The 19,600-nt window shown below is 39.9% G+C and overlaps 1 protein-coding gene across 1 annotated transcript in view; it reads left to right on the forward strand.

Moving 5' to 3' along the window:
- DNAJC1 (DnaJ heat shock protein family (Hsp40) member C1) overlaps positions 1–19,600 on the forward strand; it is a 229,066-nt gene that overhangs the window by 59,261 nt on the left and 150,205 nt on the right. The gene's annotated exons all lie outside the window — the stretch shown is intronic.

Here is a 19,600-nt window from a genome sequence, read left to right on the forward strand (position 1 = left end):
TAAACCATGAACTCTAACTAATAGGACAATATAAAAATGTGCTGTCATCAGTTGTAACAAATGATGTTTCATACCAATGCAAATAGTTGTTGGTGGGGTGGTATAGGGGAATCCTGTATTTTGTACATAAAACTTATGTTCTTTGATAAAGGAAAAATATAAATTTTATCCTAATGGGTAGGATATTTTGGTATTAAAAATTATAACTTAGTGGAAAGCAGATGTGGCTCAAGTGATAGGGCCTCCACCTACCATATGGGAGGATCTGGGTTCAATCCTTGGTGCCTCCTGGTGAAAAAGAAGGAGAGAAGGCATGCCTGTGCAGCAAGCCATTGCCCGTGTGGAGAGTCGAGTGCCCACGCGGCGGGCTGAGTGCCTGTGCAGTGAGCCGAGTGCCCACGCAAATGCACTCTTATTGAGCCAAGTGCCTGCGCAGTGAGCCAGTGCCCGTGCAAGTGAGTCTCACAGCGAGATGATGATGCAACAAAAGAGATACGAAGGGGAGAGTCAGGGTGAAGCACAGCAGAGACCAGGAACTGAGGTAGCACAATTGACAGGGAACCCCTCTCCACATCAGAGGTCCCCAGGATCAAATACCTGTGAATCCTAGAGGAGAAAGATGAGAATACAAAAAAGAGAAGTAGATATAAAAGATCACACAGCGAATGGACACAGCAAAAACAGCAGGGGGGTGGGGGAATCTGTTTTAAAAAAATAAAAGTCATAACTTAGGGAAGTGGATGTGGCTCAAGCAGTTGAGCACCTGCCTACTACATGGTGGGCACTCAGGTTCAGTTCCTGGTGCCTCCTAAAGAATACAAGCAAGACAGCAAGCTGATGTGACAGGTGGCATAGCGAGCTGATGCAACAAGGTGACTCAGAGAGATGACACAACAAAATGATCAGCAAGGAAACAAGGAGAATCATAGCAGAGAGTGGACATGGCTCAGGGGATTGAGCACCTCCCTCCCACATGGAAGGTCCTGGGTTCAGTTCCCATGCCTCCTAAAAAGGAAGACGAGCAGAGAGCGAGTACAAACAACGAGGATGGAGGACAGTAGTAAATAAATTGAATAAATCTTTTTAAAAAAGTGATAAATCTTTTTATACCTGAAATCTTAATATGTCAGTTTTATCTATGAATTATTAAGGATACTTAAGTGATTACTTGAATATTTCACAACAACCCATAATATATGGTTTTGAACAATAAGAATTTAAACACATAACAGAATTGAAATTGACTAACAAATCTAAGAGTTTGTGCTACTTTGTCTACGATTTAGGACCCTAAGGTTTTGTTCATGGGCTTAAGTGTTGAGGGGGAGGGATCACTTAAATTTGATATCATTGCATTTAATATAGACTAGAAGCCAAATCTTATTGAAACTAAATATATGTAAAGAAAATATTTAATTAAAATATTAAAAAGAAAGCTTGCCTGGTATGCTTTTCTGCATATAAAGTAGTCATGATTGTTAAAAGGCTTTGTAGAGGATTAAGAAAACCTTCTGATTGAAATTCCTTCTTGGTCATGGATACCTTTCTTTGTGTGTGTTATTCTTTTTCTCATTGATTGTATACAAATAATATTCAATACTATCTTGACAGTTTTGAAGGACAGTGTTTTTGTTATGTTACGATTTAACATTTAACTATGATAATTAAAGTTTAATTTGGTTTATTCATTTGGTTCACTTGTAAAATTTTTTATCAAGTTATCCTAATAAAATTCTCTACTAAGCCATGTAGCCTCACAAAATTGCATGCATTAAAATTAGCAAAATAAGACTACATTAATCAGATAAGGAACTGCAAATGTAATTAGAGAATCCTTCACTAATAGTTTTACCAGCTTATAAATGACAGATAATTTTATTTTCATCAATAATAATATCCAAAAGTTTAAGCTGTTCTGTTTTACTCTTAAGCACAAATTTAAGAGTGGTTCTGTGTTTGGATGGATGGAAGAGTTGTCATAACTTTTGAAGACTAGTTTGATTTCCCAGATATCTCTTAATAGCATGGAAATGGGATAAAATAAAATATTAACACTAATTGGTCCTTATTTCCTCACAAACTTCAGTCTTTAATGGTCATGTGTCTGTCAACTATGAACACTTGAAGTTCTGCGTATTAACCATTCTTCAAGGGTGTCAGAAATCATTATACAAAATAATTCTAGGAACAAAACAAATGGCAAAATACTGACTCTAAGAAGCTCTTAGATGTAATATCACAATGATCAGTACTGTTGCAATCAGTGTGGACAATTTTAAATTTCAGGCAGGATGTGTTTAGCAAGTTCAAGTAAAAGAAGCTTAGGTCATGGGAAGAGTGTGCCTTCTTTTTCTTTTTTTAAAGATATATTTATTTCTCTCCTCCACCCCCGTCCCCGCCTCCCCCCCCCCCCCCGGCCCCCCGCTTGTCTGTTCTCTGTGTCTGTTTTGCTGTGTCATCCTCTTTGTCCGCTTCTGTTGTCTGCAGTACGGGAATCTGCGTTTCTCTTTGTTGCGTGATCTTGTTGTGTCAGCTCTCCGTGTGTGCGGCACCATTCCTGGGCAGGCTGCACTCTCTTTCGCGCTGGGTGGCTCTCCTTACGGGGCACACTCCTTGCGCATGGGGCTCCCCCACGCAGGGACACTCCTTGCGTGCATCAGCACTGCGCATGGGCCAGCTCCACACGGGTCAAGGAGGCCCGGGGTTTGAACCTTGGACCTCCCATGTGGTAGGCGGACGCCCTATCTGTTTTTAAATCATTTCCAAGTTTAAAACTCTTATGACCTATTCTTTTATAATATTTTGACGTTTCCATGTTTTAATAGATGATCGGTTTCTAGTGCCTGACTAAGTCAATCCTGTAGACCTTTGGAGGCTACCTTGATAATTAAGGAGATTTAAGGAGAAATGCCATTTTATGGGGTATCTGTAGCATACTCTTAATTTATTTGCATATTTGCATGTTATTTTGAATGACGACCAGTGTTTATAACTGGGTTGATTTTACTTCAATTTCCTTTAGTTTTTGCTTGAAAGAAATATTCCCTGCTGTCAGTGTTCTCGGTACAACTTTCCATATCATATAGTTTTGTCCTTTGGTAGTCTACAAAGGAAAAATTATATATTGATCTACAAGAATAGCTTTTAATTGAGCTTCAGATTTAGTAATTTCTATTGCATACTCTTTATTATAAAGTTACTTTTACTTGAGAACATTGAATTCAGATGATTGCTTATTCTTTAGGTAGAATGGTAGTAAAATTATACTAATTTAACTATTTTGTTAACGTCCGGGTATTGATTTATAATCTCATAGATAAGATAATAACCTACATAACCTCTTTAGGAATTTTCCTGAAACCAGCTGTGTACCAAAATGTATATTTGTATGGTTGTACTAATATATTATTTATAAATAAATATACACATATTGGTAGTACATATTGGTTTAGTTTGCTGAAAGCTGCTGAAAGCAGTACTCTGGAAGGGGGTTGACTTTTACAATGGGGATTTATTAATTTATAAGCTTACTGTTCCAAGGCTGAGTAAAAGGTCCAAATCGAGGCATCAGGCAGCACCCTCCCTGAAGGCCAGCTGCGGGTGATCCTGGCTCCTCGGTCGAATGGGAGGCATATGTCGGCATCTCCCTTCTCCTCCTGGTCTCCTGTGTCTTTCTCTCTCGGCTTCCATAGGTTTCTTTCTGTCTCTGTCTCTCGGTATTCATACTGTTTATAAAGAACTCCAGTAAGAGGATTGAAACCCGCCTCGGGCCACACCCTTCTGAAGTCATCTCAGCAAAAGGTCCCACCTACAATAGGTTCACACCCACAGGAATGAATTAGCTCTAAGAATAGGATCTTCTGGTGTCAGCCCACCTTCATATTGTCATATCTGTTTTAAAATATTTGCTGACCATGGCATTACATCATCTTTGTAAGACTTGGTATACTGACTCCCTACATTGTTCATTGCAACAGCCTTTTTTTTTTAAAGCACTTATTCTCCCCGCCTAGGAATCAGCATTACTAAAGTCTTCAATCTTGGGGCCACTTCTAGTATATGGTTATTTTCCCCTTGTTTCCAGGTCACATCAGACTTCTACTTAAGCCCTTTCTATCTGCTTACTACTGAGGCACTGCCATAATGCATCAAAGGCAACCTACAGAATAGAGAAAGTATTTGGAAAACAAATCTGAGAAGTTTAATACTAAGAATATATAAAGAACTCCTATAACCCAACAACAAGACAGACTACCTAATTAAAAATGGGCAAAAGACTGAATAGATACTTCTCCAAAGATAAACAAATGGCCAATAAGCACATGAAAAGATATACAACATCATTAGCCATTAGGGAAATTCAAATGAATCAAATTCAATTCAACTCTTAGGTCTAGACCTCAAAGAATTGAAAGCAGGGACTTGAACAGATACCTGTACATAACCGTTCATAGCAGAATTATTCACAATAGCCAGAAGATTGAAATAGCCCAGGTGTCCATTGGCAGATGAATGGGTGGAATTCTGATACATGCTGTATAATATGGATAGACCTTAGAAACATTATGCTGAGTGAAGTAAGTCAGACACAAAAGGACAAATATTATATGATTCCGTTACATGAAATATCTAGAATAGGCAAATTTATAGAAACAGAAAATAGATTAGAGGTTGCCAAAGGGAAAGGGAAATGGGGAGTTATTGCTTACCAGTGATAGAGTTTCAGTTTTGAGCAATGAAAACTGTTTGGGTAATGGATGTTGGTTTTGGTAGCATGACATTGTCAATGTAATTGTACACTTTGATCAGTGTTGAAAATGGCCAGTTTTATCTTACCGCAAGAAAATACACGAAAAAAGCAACTAACGTAGTAGAGAAAACAAGTTAAAATGTAAAATTAATTATACTACAGGTATAGAATAGGTAGTTAAAAGAGTACATATGATTTACCAACTCTCTCTCCCTTCTGTCTACATGTCCATTTTTTTCCACCTCTGGTGGAGTCCACAACCACAAGACTTTATTAACTGCGGGCTTGTACCTTCCTTCCTGCGGATTCAAACCAGGAATTCCACTCCCAACTTTTATTAACCATCCCTTTTATATACTGTCAGATTTATACTATTTATACTCAGGGAAGAATGCTTTTGAGTCCTCATGACCAACCGACAGAACTATGCCTGCATCTCCTCTCCGTCCTCCTGCTGGAAGTGTCTCCTCTTTGAAGGGCAGTTTCCCCCCGTACTTTGGATCCTCTCCCTCACTCTGCCCCCACCTGCACAGGAGAACTGTAATGCTGGTGTATTGGTCAGGCAAAGGGGTGCTGATGCAAAGTACCAAAAACCTGTTGACATTTATAAAGGATATTTATTTGGGGTATAAACTTACTGTTACCAGGCCATAAAGAGTAAGTTACTTCTCTCACCAAAGTCTGTTGCCACTTGTTGGAGCAAGATGGCTGCTGATGTCTGCAAAGATTCAGCTTTCCTCTTCCTTCTAAATGTCTTTCTTTCTCTCCAGGGCTCATTTCTTTCCTGGTTCAGCTGCTGCTCTGTTCTCTCCACAAGGTCAGCTATAGACTCTCTGTCTTCCTGAGGCCTCTGCCATGCCTTTGGAGCCATCTCTGTTCGTTCTTCTCCTGTGTGTTTACTTCCCAGGGCTCCAGCTCTTCTCTCTGCCCTGTTGTTTTCTCTGTGAGTCTCCACCCACCAACGGCTGAATCAAAGCCTTAATCATAACTTAAGTAAAAGTGAAACTTCTGAATCTAATACAATCTGATATTAGATCAGACCAGTTTGCAAACATAATCCAATATCTATTTTTGGAATTCATAGGTAATACCTAACTGCTATAGCTGATGATCCTGTCTTTTGCCTGTATATAAATTCTTCCTCTCAGCTGGATCCCTATTATTGATATTTAAATAGCTGTGTGTCTTTAGTAAGAAAATAAAACTCTCAACCCTACATCTCTTCTAGATTTCTTGAAAATCTGTCTCTTTCCTTTCTCCCCGCTTGTGCCTTATGTCCCCCGCCCAGTTCGGTCCTTCTCCCGTTCTCTAACCAAAAGAGCTCCTGCCAAGACCACCACTGGCTTTCTTGATACCACATCCAGCTGGGATAGCTCAGTGCTCAGTTGCTCCTCCTTAGCAGCATCAACAGTGCTAACCATTCCTTTCTTCTTGGAATAAAGCCACATTCTTCTCATTTTCCTACCTCTTTGGTTTAGTCTCAGTTGTCTGTGCCAGCTGAGCTGTTCGCTACCATTCAGTATTGCCATTCTTCAAAGCTGATGCAGGCCTTCGTAGATTACCTCTCTTACCAACCTCTTTAAGAAATCTCATTCATTCCTGTGGTTTGCTTTTCTCCCTGGACCAGTGGCTCCTTAATTTATATGTCTCGCACAAACTGCTGCTTTGAGTGGCGGGCCTGCAGATCCAGGTGCTTAATTGACATATCCACCTGAAAGTTTCAACGGCACCTCCTCATCAGCAAGCTCATAATCTCTGCCCTTGTAACCCTTTTCTGCATTCCTTGTTTTTTTTGAATGGTCCGTGTTTCCTCACTTGTGCAAGTCTAACATGTATAAGTTATCTGCCATTGACAACTTGCCCCAAATCTTATTCATTTACGGTTCTCCTAATAACAATTTTCAGGAAGTCTGGATCTGACTCCTCCACAGATGATCCCTGGGCTGCAATTCTGTGATGGTGTCTCTCCTATGATTACCCTGGACTTATTATCTCTTGCCTGTACCATACTGTGATGGTTACAGTTAGGAGCCTCGTGGCTGGGAACCTGCCGTGCTCAGCAAGCCGCTCCAGCTGCTGCTCCCAGAACCACACTTGCCCGCTGCAGGAGTGCCAGCCCCCACGAAGCCCGTGGGCGGAGCCCAGGTCCTCTGGAACACTGCCAGTGGCCTTGGCTTATTGACGCATTCTATAATTAAAGTGCTTCTGAGTGGCCAGACCTAAATCAATTCTGACTTTTTGCTTTCTAACCTCTGTAGCACTGGAAGGCACTGTAGAAATGCACTGTCCAATATGATAATTAATTAAAATTAAATAGACTCTAAATTCAGCTCCTCTGTTGTTCTAGCCACATCTCAAGTGCTCAGGAGCCGCCTGTAGCCAGTGGTCACTGAGCTAGAGGGCACGCATCCAGAACGTTTCTGTCACTGTACCAAGCTGTCAGTACTGGGTAGGAGGGAGGGGCTGTAAGAGCTGTGACATGGAAAGCAGAGTACACTTTGCAGAAGAATCCCTCGTGTGGGGTGGGCAAGAGTAGGTGGCCTGGACTACAGTCATGGGAGTATTTGGACTGCTGGTGGCAGATGGAAAGGAAATAATTGAGGTTGACTGCTATAATTTTAACCTAGTCTACGGAGTAGATAGTTTACCAAGGGAATACTGGTAAGTTCAAATTTAGAATTTTAAAAAAAATGGAACATTGAAAGAATTGTTCTTAGTTTTCAAGGGATTTATAATCTGTGCTATGAATAATTTAGGAATTTGCTCTGGCAGTCCATGAAGAGAAAGGGAAAATGCAGTAGAATATTATTTTCTTGTCAATTTATATGGTGAGAGAGATTTCACTCTTACAAAGTGAGTTAATTCCAGGGATCAGAAAAGGATGCAATAGCATTCCGTTACACTTCCCGATAAGCACTTTTGGTTTGCACATTTTTCACTCTCTTAGACTGCCATAAAAGTTTGTTTATTAAGACTGGAGGATAATAAGAAAAAACAGACCTTCCACATTGCAAAGACAGTGAGTTGGCTTCAACCTGTGCCCCTTCCTTCTGGTGCACTTTCCTATACTGCAGTGTGGAAAGCTGGTAGCTGACGCGCAGGCGCCTTTGCAGCAAGTATTCGTGTGGTGTAGCTTGGGCCGCTCCTTTGAGCTTCTGCAAGTTTTGGAGGGTGGAGGTGAGGCGACACCGCTGTTGTGCGGCTTTCACTCTTGCTCTTTGCAGGCATGGGTGCCTGTCCCTCGTTTGTTGGAATAGTGTGAGTTGGAAACCGTCCCTGCAGTGACTGTCCACCTTGCCCCTTCCACACCAGGGGGAGGTGGCCACGCGGCGCGAGTGGTTGCAGTCTGAGCGGTTGCAGTCTGAGCGGCCGGCTGTGGTGGTATTCAGGGCGGCTGGTGTGGCCGCCAGGAGCCACAGCAGAGCGGCGTTAGGTGAACGACAGGTTTCACACGTTGCCTGTCGCGCATCTAGAACCTTAGGGGGTTTTCAGATGAGATCCCTTGACCCCGCCCTTGGAAGGAAGGGACCGCAGAAGCGGGCCCTGTTCCAGATAAGGAAACTGAGCGTTCAGTGACTGCGGCGTGTTCCCTGTCCAGTATACATGTTTTTTTTCCCTAATCTTGTTTGCTAAGGTTATTATCTATTTTGTTAAGATTTTCAAAGAACAAGCTTGTTTCCTTTCCTGTTCCATTAATTTCAGCTTTTGTGTTTATCAGTTCATTTTTTCTTCTTTCTTTTGGTATATTTTTTAAAACTTTTAAATTTGAAATAATTTCAAACTTACAGAACTGTTGCAAAAATAATACAAACTGCGTATGGGAAACCCCAGAATACCCCCAAACTCCCAGGTACCTTAATCCACCAGTTTTAATATTTTGCCACCCTTACCGTATTTCCTTCTTCCCTCCTTCCCTCCTCACTCTGCACATTGCTCACGTCATGCTCTTTATTTTTTTTTTTAAGGCTTATTTTATTTATTTCCCTCCCCTTCCCCCCCCCCCGCCCCCCAGTTGTCTCTTCTCTGGGTCCATTTGCTGCGTCGTCTTTGTCCACTTCTGTTGTTGTCAGCGGCATGGGAATCTGTGTTTCTTTTTGTTGTGTCATCTTGCTGCGTCAGCTCTCCGTGTGTACGGCACCATTCCTGGGCAGGCTGCACTTTCCTTGGCCCTGGGTGGCTCTCCTTATGGGGAGCACTCCTTGCATGTGGGGTTCCCCTGCGTGGCACGGCACTCCTTGCACTCATCAGCACTGCGCATGGGCCAGCTCCACACGGGTCAAGGAGGCCCGGGCTTTGAACCGCGGACCTCCCATGTGGTAGACGGACGCCCTAACCACTGGGCCAAGTCCGCTTCCGTCATGCTCTTTAAACACATCTTCCCTGTGAACAAGGATGTTCAGTTGTGTCATCACTGGAAGTGCAATTATCAACTTCAAGAAATTTAACATTGATATGAAGTTTACGTTCTATGATCCTGTTTTCCTTGTGTTCCAGTAATGTCCTTTTGAACCTTTTCTCCTCCATTCTTAGATCCCATTCAGTATCATGTATTACATTTAACTGGCATTGTCTCTTTAGTTTTCCTGTTCTTCTTTGTTTTCAAATTTTAGAAACACATGTACAATGGAAATACTCCCATCCCAACTCCTCCCAAGAATAGCATTCAGTGAGATCAGTCACATTCACTGTGTTGCAGTGCCCCCCCATCATCCTAGACTCCTCCCTTCACCCCAAACAGAAACCCTACGCTCTGATTGTGCTAATGCCCCTCCCCCATGCTCCCTAGTCCTGTGGAAGCTGCACTCGACTTTCTGTCTCTATGAGCTTGCATATGCTTGATATTGTCTTTGTAGTTACCATGGGCTTAAATTTAATATCCTAAATCAATAAACATTTCGTTTGTTTTGATACTAACTTAACTAAATACCATATATAAACAAACTGCTCCTATACCTGTCCAACCCCCACCTTTATGTATTTCTTGTCACAAATTACATATTTATAAATTATAATCTACCATTAAATTTTATACATATGCCTTTTAGAACTCTTAGGATGTAGAAAGTGGAATTACAAATAAAAAATACAGTAGTGCTGGTATTTGTGTTTACGTGTGTCATCGTTGCTGGAGATCTTTATTTCTTCCTGTGGCTTCAGACTATTGCCTAGTGTTCTTTTCTTTCAGTCCGCAGAACTCCCGTTCCCATTTCCTGTAGGGCCAGTCTAGTGGTGACGAAGCCCCTCAGCTTTTGTTTATCTGGGAATGCCTTAGACTTCCCTCATTTTTGAGATAGTTTGCTGGATACAGAATTCTTGGTTGGCCATTTTTTTGTTTTCAGCATTTTAACTATGTCTTCCCACTGGCCTCTTGTCTCCATGGTTTCCAGTGAGAAAATTGGCATTTAATCTTACTGAGGCTCCCTTGCAGCTTTTCTCTTGGAGCTTTCAGAATTTTCCCTTTTGTCTTTGGCCTTTGAGAGTTTGATTATAACGTGGTGTGGTATGGGTCTGTTTGGGTTTATCCTGTTTGTAGTTTGTTGAGCAGCTTCGATGTGTATATTTATGTCTTTTGTTAAATTTGGGGAGTTTTCAGCTGTTATTTCTTTGAATCTTCTTTCTGTTCCTTTCTCTCTCTCTCTCCCTTCTGGGATTCCCACAGTACATATGTAGGTTCACTTGACGCTGTCCCACAGGTACCTCAGGCTCTGTTCATGTCTCCTCATCTTTTAATTCTTTTGCTCCTCAGCCTGGATGATTTCAGTTGTCATATCTTTAAATTCACTGATTCTTTCTTCTGCCAGTGTAATCTGCTGCTGAACCCCTCTAGGGAATTTTAAATTTCTGTTACTATGGTCTTCAGCTCTGTTTAGTTCCTTTTCATAATTTCCATTTTTCTGTTGATAATTCTCTTTGTGCTCATCTATCATTTTTCTAATTTTCTTTAGTTCTTTGTCCATGTTTTTCTTTAGCTTAGTGCTATTTTTAAGTCTTTCTGGGATATCCCAGGTCTGATCCTCATCATTCATGTTTCGTTTTGCTTTTTGTTTGTTTTTTAAACGGTAGAAAATATAATTTTCAAAACAGCACAAAAAAGTGAATGCACTTAATGACACTCATTTGACTCATAGCAGAGCATGTTTCAAGAACCAGTAACAGAGAAAGCCAGTAGAAGGAGGGCAGAGAAACTTTCTTTTCAGGACGAGAACCCAGGGCCTCCATGATAGCTGGCATCCATGCGATATTGTGCCTTTGGTTAGAAATGACATGATAGGAACCCCAGTGATCTTTCGGTTCCAAGTGTCCCTGCTTCCCTAGGAAACTGTTTCCTTTTGGTCTCCAGCACTGCTCTGTATGTCCTCCAGCCAGCAGTCCCTTGTCCTGGGCAGCTCGTTATGACTGCTCCGCACAGCGTTCGGTAGAAGAGCTCGGTGGCCCAGCAAGCCTGGACACAGGCCAGCGTACGTGCTCTCTCGGGAGCTGGGGCCAGGGGTCCACACTGGCAGCACGACTGGCCCCTTGCCAAGCCACGAGGGGTGCACAAGGTCCAGCCAGGACCAGGATGTCTTACAGCTTTTAATTGGCCTTTCTACTGCAGCCCTTCACCTGTTCCCTGGAGCTTTGAGAAAGATGTTTCTGCCAGTTCTTGCTGTGTTTAAAGCTTCTGAGGGGCACAGAGCCCTGATGTGTCTCACTCTGATATCTTGCTCTGGGCCAGCCTCCTCTTTTGTTGTATTTTGTTATTGATTTCCTAGTTTCTTAGGCTGGGCACTTGGTTCATTTATTACAGTTTATCTTAATAATAGCATTTAAAGCAGGGATCCTTAACAAGGGGTCCGTGGGCTTGAGTTGAAATTCACAAAAAACATTATTCTTGTGGGGACATGTTGGTGCGGTGTGAAATATTTATTAAATTAACACACAGTATAGTGTGAACTTAGTACAGTGGTTTTCGCCTGACTGGCTAAGGGGTCCATGGAACAAAAAAGATTAAGAACCCCTGATTTAAAGCTACATTTAAGGAAGCAGATTTGGCTCAACTGATAGAGCATCTGCCTACCATATGGGAAGTCCAGGGTTCAAACCCAGGGCCTCCTGACCCATGTGGTGAGCTGGCCCAGGCACTGTGTTGATGTGCCAAGGAGTGCCATGCCATGGAGGGGTGTCCGCTGTGTAAGGGAGCCCCATGTGCAAGGAGAGCCACCCCATGCGAAAAGCACAGCCTGCCCAGGAGTGGCGCCGCACACTCGGAGAGCTGATGCAGCAAGATGACACAATAAAAAAGAGACACAGATTCCCAGTGCCACTAACAAGAATGCAAGTGGATGCAGAAGAACACACAGCGAATGGACATAGATAACAGACGACCTGGGGGGCGGGAAGGGGAGAGAAATAAATAAAAAATCAATCTAAAAAAAAAAAAAAAAGCTACATATATTTTCCTCTAAGTAGAACTTTATTGCTCATAAATTTTGATATGAAGTATTTTCCTTTTCCTTAATTTCTAGGCAGTTTGTTATTTCAAATTTATTTCTCCTTGGAAATTTAAAAAAAAATTTTGTAAATAGGTGTGATAACTGATAGTTATTTTATTTGATTATTATTTTTAAGTGTATTGACAGAACATACCAGCCTCCCTCTCTCCCTCTCTTGCTTGCTCTCTCACACACACGTGGACACACACACACATTTTTTTGGTATGTTTGTATTTTTAGCTATATAAATATATCATCCCAACATTGTTTTTATAACTGTCCTTATTTTTGGTTTACTTGGTATGTCAAATTCTAAAAAAGTATATTAAAATCTTCTACCATGATCATTTGTATGAAGTGTTGTTATTTTTAGGATTTTTTGCTGTTCTGTACATGGATTTTGGATTGTTTGGAGCACAAAAATTTATGACTTTTAACTTTTCAATGGATGATACCGTTTATCATTGTTTTATTTTCCCTGTTTGTCATATTATTTGCTTTTGACCTGATTTTTCCCTTTTCTGATATTATTATGAACACTCCTGCTTTTATTTTATTTGCATTTGTCTTTGTTCATCTCTTTGTTTTCAGTCTTTTGGGTTTTATTCTTTTTTAACTCGTATTTTGAGACAGGTATTGATTACATGTTTATATTTCTTGAGAAAACTAATATGCTTGTTTTTTCCTTATTTGTAGTATTCATTATACTTTTTTGTTGTTTTCCTTTGTTATTACTTTTGTTGGGTTTAGTAAAATTTCCTATAATTTGGAAATTCTCAAGGGCTTTTCTGTTACACAGAAATGACCTCCTTACCCTTGAAGGTAATAATACAATCTGTATTCTCTGCTAAAGTATCAAAATCAAACAATAACCTTTGCTTCACCACTTATCTTTCCTTGTCTTCTACTTCAAATTTTGTGTTTTTTAAAATTCTTGACTACTGGTAGGTTTTCTCTTATGACATATCTCTTGAACTTCAAGAACACTGACTAAACGTGTTTTACAATTTATCACTCAAGTTACATTTAGATTGGACTTTATATTGCATGATTGATTGTTCACCAACGTTTATTCTTTTTTGGCTTTTTATTATGAAAAATTTAGGGATACACAAAAGTAGAGAATAGTTTAATGAACTCCCTCAAACTTGTGACTCAGATTTAACAGTTATCAACATTTTGCCAGGCTGTCCTTTTTATCTGAAGTATTTAAAAATGATTATTAGACATTATGACATTTTACTCCTGAGTGCTTTACTATTTATCTCTTAGGTAAAGATATTTTCTTAAATAACACTGTTAGCATTATTCCACCCAATGAAATTAGTAATTCCTTACTGTCATCTGGTATGCAAGCCTTACTTGGATGTTCCTAATCATCTCAACAAATGTCATTTATGGTGGTTCTATTTGACTTAGGGACCAAACAAGGTCCATACATTCCATTTGGTTGTACTATCTCTTAAATCCCTTTTCTCCTCCTTTTTACCCCTGCCACTGATATGTTAAAGGTGCCTCCTTTTCAAAATAAGTTAGTTGCAAAATCTAATCTAAAATAATTAACCTGGTCACCAGAAATGGTGATTTTGTTTTGTGAAAAGTATATCCAATGTTCCTGCCAACCAGCCCAGCGTAATTAGATAGCAGAAGCAGCTGTCTCTTGAGACTGCAGTCTTTTGCTATCTACATTTTGGAGAATGCTTACCTTTTTATCTATGGGGAGGGAGGAGGCATATCCAATTCAAATAAATAGGTTATTAATTTAAATTCATTTAGGTAGAAGATAAAAGAGGGCAGAATACATTCCTCTTCTATCCACGGGAATTATTTCATTTGTCAAGAAATCATTCTTACTGACCTTGACTCTTATTTTAGTCTGCCAAAAGTACCAGAAATGTGTTAGCTCTTATAAAGGATATTTATTTAATGTAAAGGCTTATAGTTCCAAATTCATGAAAAGTCCAACTTAAGGCACCATAAGAGGTACCTTTGTACACAGCTACCATGTGTTGAAGCAAGATGGCCGGTGATCTTTGCCTGGTCTCTGCCTTCCCCTCTGGGCTGTGCTGTCTCCTGAAGCTCAGCTAAGGTCAACCAGCTGAAGGACTTGTCTCTCACTGGACCTCTCAGGTTCGGCTACTTTGTTTTCTACCTGATTTGAGCTGCAACCGATCAGGCGATTCGTTCATCTCTCCCCAGAGCCTCATCTCCTTGAGCCTCTCCTTTCTGTCACATGGCAACATCAAATATGGTGGCTTCCTTTTTCTGTATTTGTGTCTCTCTTTGTGTTTCCATTTATATCAGTCCTAGCAAGGGGGTGGATACTCAACCTGAGCCCTAAAGTGATCTTATCAAGTAATCTAACCAAAGGTCCCTCAATTGAATTTAATGCCATCAAAATAGATTAGTTTGCAAACCTAATATTTCTCTTTTTGGGATTCATAAAATAATTTCAAATTGCTACAACTCTCAAAAAGTATTAATAATATGATAAATGTTCTATATGAGGATCAACAACCAGGATTCTGATGTAGCCTAACCTATTGTTGATTCCTATATATAGTTTAAGGCTAAGAGAAGTCAATCAAAACTATAATCTTACATAATTTTCAACAAGTTTCTCCAAAGGCAGTTGACTTTACCAGTGATCTGTGGAGGAACTCAAAGCCCCTGCATGCTTTTTTTTTGTAGCATAGTGGCCTTAGATGTCTAGACTTTAAATTTATCTCAGAATAAACTACTTTATTCTTTTTATTTGCCATGGAAAATTGTTTGTTTTTAAAATTAATTTATAAATTTTATGTTGTAAATTACAAATAAGTTATAAAATTATAGAACTTTTTATTTTCAGTTTAATTTTTTCAAATTTTTTATGTACCTGATCAAAATGCCCTACCTTCTGGTCTATTGACTAGAGGCAACTTCCTTTAAATGTCTCTATTATTTAGCTCTTCTAGTAGTAAATTCCATAAAACGATTTCTTTCTTTAACTTGCATAATGGCTACAAACTCTTCTCCAATATTTGCTATTCACAGTTGGTTTTATTTCTTACATTAATTGCTTTTATAACTTTAAATAATATATACACTCATCTATTTATTGTTTCATAGACTTTGGGCAATCTTTCTGTACTCTACTTGGTAAAATGAGGATATCAGCTCTGCTTCCATCCTTATTCCTTCTAGGTCTAGTTGGTTTTTAGTGTTGTGCCAGTCTTATATTTCCTTGCTGATTTTCTGTCCAGTTCTGTCCATTATTGAAAGTGGAGTGTTGATGTCTTCAGCAACTGTTTATCTCCATTATATTGTCAGTTTTTGCTTTATATAATTTGGAGCTCTGTTAGGTACTTACGTATTTAGAATTATGTCTTCTTGATGGATCAGTTCTTTTTTCATTGTATTAATGTTCTTTTTTGTCTCTTGTAACAATTTTTGTTTTAAAACCTATTTTGTCTGTTAGTATAACCAAGCCTGGTCCCCTTTGGTTACTATTTGCATGATATATCTTTTTCCATCCTTTCGCTTTCAACCTTTTTGTGTGTTTGATTCTAAAGTGAGTCTCTTGTAGATAGCATATAGTTTTATCCATTAATTGGAGGGTTTACTGTGTTTACATTTAGTAGTTACGTGTACTTCTGTCCTATTGCTATTTTCTATACATCTTATATCTCTTTTGTTCCTCATTACCTCCATCACTGTCTTATTTTGTGTTAAATAGATTTTTTTCTTGTGTACTTTTTTATTCCATTTTCATTTCTAAGTTTCATTCTTTTCATGCTTATTTTTAAGATTTTTAAAAATAATTGTGTGCCCTGGGGTTTACAAATATCTTAATTTACAAAATTCTAGTTGGTATAATACACAATTAATTTCCTTCTATATATTTCTGTCCCCCACTCCTGTAAAATTTCTTATCATTCAACTAGGAATGAACTCTTCAGTTTTTGTTAATCTAGATATGTTGTGATTACTCTTTCATTTTTGAAAAATAGCTTTGCCAAGTGTAAAATTCTTAGTTAAAGATTTATTCCTTTCATCACTTTGAGTATTTTATTCCACTGCCTTCCGGACTTCGTGGTTTCTGATGAGAAATTAGCTGATAATCTTATTGAGAGTCCATTGTATGTGATGAGTCATTTCTCTCTTGCTGCTTTCAGAATTCTCTCTTTGTCTCTGACAGTTTGATCATATGAATCTAGGGTATAGATCTCTTTGAGTGTATCCTACTTACAGTTTGTTGCACTTCCCAAATGTGAAGATTCATTTTCCATCAAATTTGGGAAGTTTTCAGCCATTATTTCCTCGCACATCCATATCCTCTAGGACATTTTTAAAAATTCCAGTTACTGTACTTTTGAGCTCCAGTATTCTGTTTGGTACCTTTTAATAATTTCTACCTTTATTGAAATTCATGTTTTGCTCATATTTCAGCTTCCTGAGTTCCTATAGTTCTTTGAGCTTTTATGGACTGTTTTTAAATGTCTAGTATATTCAGTGTCTGGGCTTTCTCAGGGTCAGTTTCCATTAATTTCTTTTTTCCTACATATGGGCCATGCTCTCTTGTTTATTTGTATTCCTAAGTTTTGGTTGCAAACTGCACATTTTGCATTAAGTAATGTGCAGCTCTAGAAACCTGACTCTTCCCTTTTTCTAGGGTTTGTTGAGGTTACTTGTTATGGTGGTGGTGGTTTGGTGACTTTTGTGAACTAATTTTGTTAAGTTTGTGTTCTTTGTTGTGTCTGGCCATTGAAGACTCTCTTTAGTTTACATAGTGGTCATCTAGTGATTCAACAGATTTCCTTAAATGCTTGAACCAAAACAAAAAGCTAAAATGAAAACTCCCAGTGTTTGCCAGTGGTGCTCTATGTATGTGCTGGGGCACGCCTTCAACACTCATCCTTCAGCTTCCTGCCTTTGCAGAGCATGAAGGTTAGTTAGCCAGAGGTGAGGGCTTGGGGCTTTCTTAGGTCTTTTCTGAGATTGTGCCCACCCTGGGCATATATGCGGCCTTCTAGATTTATGGGAATACGTGTGAACTTTCCAAAGCTCTTTGTCTTCAAAGTATCTCACTTCCCAGCCCTTTCTCCCAGGGTTTTCAGTGTGTTTCTTGTTTGCCCCAACTTATTCTATTACTGAACTACCACCAACTAATACATTTGCCTTTAGATGTTTTCCCAAAATATCTCAGGCAGGGGTCTTTTACCTGGGAGAGTTCTAACAGATGAAATAAAGGCGGTCCCTTTGTGCCTTTCCATAAGGGAGCTACCAGACAGTCAAAACAAACAACTGTAGTTCTTTAGGACAAGGGTCCATCCACTCTGCTCATGTGGGCACCAAGAACCCAGCCCTGGAATATGGGTTGCTGTCTTCAAGACTGAGCTGTGAAGTGGACGGTGGGACCAGGATAAACTAAAGCACCCTAAAGCTTTCCTACTGAGACAGCCATCTTTTTCTTGATTAAGCAATCACTTGATTAAGCAAGGGTTAATCTGGTTTTCCAGAGTTCAGATAAAGTTTATTACGACAGTGTTTGCCAGATTATTCATTGTTTCTGTGGGTAGATGAGCCCTTGTAGTTCTCAACTCCACCAGTTTTGCTGACATCTGATCGCATTGCTTTCATTTTGACAAGCTTATTTTACTTTCACAGTTTTTGTTTTTATTTGTTTTAAGGAATGAGCATATGTCTCTTCTTTACAGAATCGCTTCTCTCTTGCCACTTTCAAGATTCTAATAGTGTTCAGATAAAATCACATTCAACTTGCCAAAGAGGACAAGAACCCTGTCAAATGAACCCAGTAGACCTTCTCATGCTGATATTGTTAACATGGCCAGTTCACCCATATCTCTATCAAAAAATTTCCCTACAGATCAGAGAGGTGAAAGGTCTAATCTGCTCAGTATGGGAGACAGAGGATCTAACGTTCAGGTCTCTAGTGGTAAGATGTGCTGGAAAAGCCAACCTGTGCATGCCATCAGGGCAGCCGCCTTTCCCGCTCCGGTGGGCCATGTTCCCTGGGGTTGCCAGCCTGTCCACACAGTGCAGCCTGTCAGGAAATTGGGAGTGGTGGTCGCGGCCTTCCCAAAGCTGAGCTCCTTGTGACCTGGCTCAGCCCAGACCCACTGACTGGAGCTAAAGGGACAGCAGAGAGTGCTCTGGTTCTGAAGCAACACTTTCTGGGCTTGGATCCCATTTTTGTTACTTAACCAGAACTTGAGCCAGTTATTGACCCTCTATCTGTTTCAGTTCCCGGCTAAATAAAATGCACCTGTGTTCACCTCATAGGGCTGTTATGAGGATAAAATAAGTAATGACTCATAAAGTACATAAGTTAAATAAAGAAATCAGCTAGTTTGAGGTAGTGCTTGTCTAGAGCATATCTGATTAAAAGGGAAACCTCCAGGATTTTTCAGCTTTATTCAGTTGGACTGGAGCTTGTTGGAGAAAGAGCCCTACTCCCTGGGAGGATTCTCCAGAGGCAAGGGTCAGGCTGAGTTGGTGTGTGACTGAGAGGCCAGCCCCGTGGTCAGGAGAGAGCTGTCTGTAGCTGGGCACAGCAACAGCAGAGCTGGGGAAGTGTACACTGAGCCTAATGGGGCGGACAGGATGGTGGGAATTTGGGCTGAGAAGTTGGAAAGTACAGATGATGAAGGCAATTGGCAGATACTGGGTGTGGGGGGGTCCTGAAACGGGGAGCTATCTATTCTGTTTACCTGTGGAGTTAATACTCTATCAGAAAAATGAAGAATTGGAGTCAGGATGGCAAGACTGGAAGCAGGCACATGTGTTAGGTGACGTGGTTATTTTTATTTTTCATTGGGTCATGGATGGATGTTCCATAATGAGCATGTTCTCATTTTATAGCAGAAGAAAATACATAAGCCTTATTTTGTAGGAAATCTTTTGGAATAGTTCCTCTATGATGTAGTCCCAATTTAATAAAATCTAAAATGAAAAATCCCAATTAGAGAATGATGATTCATTTGACACTTGACCTCTTTGCTTAACAAAAAAATTCATCGCAGATTTCCATTAAATAACCATCCTTTCTACCACTTGTTACACTTTAATGCCCCAAAATATATCTTACATGCAATTTTTAGGGAACACATCAATTCCGTTAAGCACATTAGAATGAAAATTATAACCATATTGCCTGCCAAACTTAGTCCCCTAATTTTATAGCTCCTCAACCCTCCATAAGTCACAAAAATGTTCACACCAGGTTTGAAACTTGTAAGCAGGGTAATAGCCTGGAGAAATAGGACTCCAGAAAACTGGTCATGACAACAATGGTTTCTAAAGGAAAGACTGGCAGACTAATTAGCGTCCCAGTGGCTCTCAACATTTCCTTAACAGCTATTTAGTCCCAGGGACA

This window comes from Dasypus novemcinctus, chromosome 5, assembly GCF_030445035.2.
Source record: "Dasypus novemcinctus isolate mDasNov1 chromosome 5, mDasNov1.1.hap2, whole genome shotgun sequence".
NCBI classification, from domain to species: Eukaryota; Metazoa; Chordata; class Mammalia; order Cingulata; family Dasypodidae; genus Dasypus; species Dasypus novemcinctus.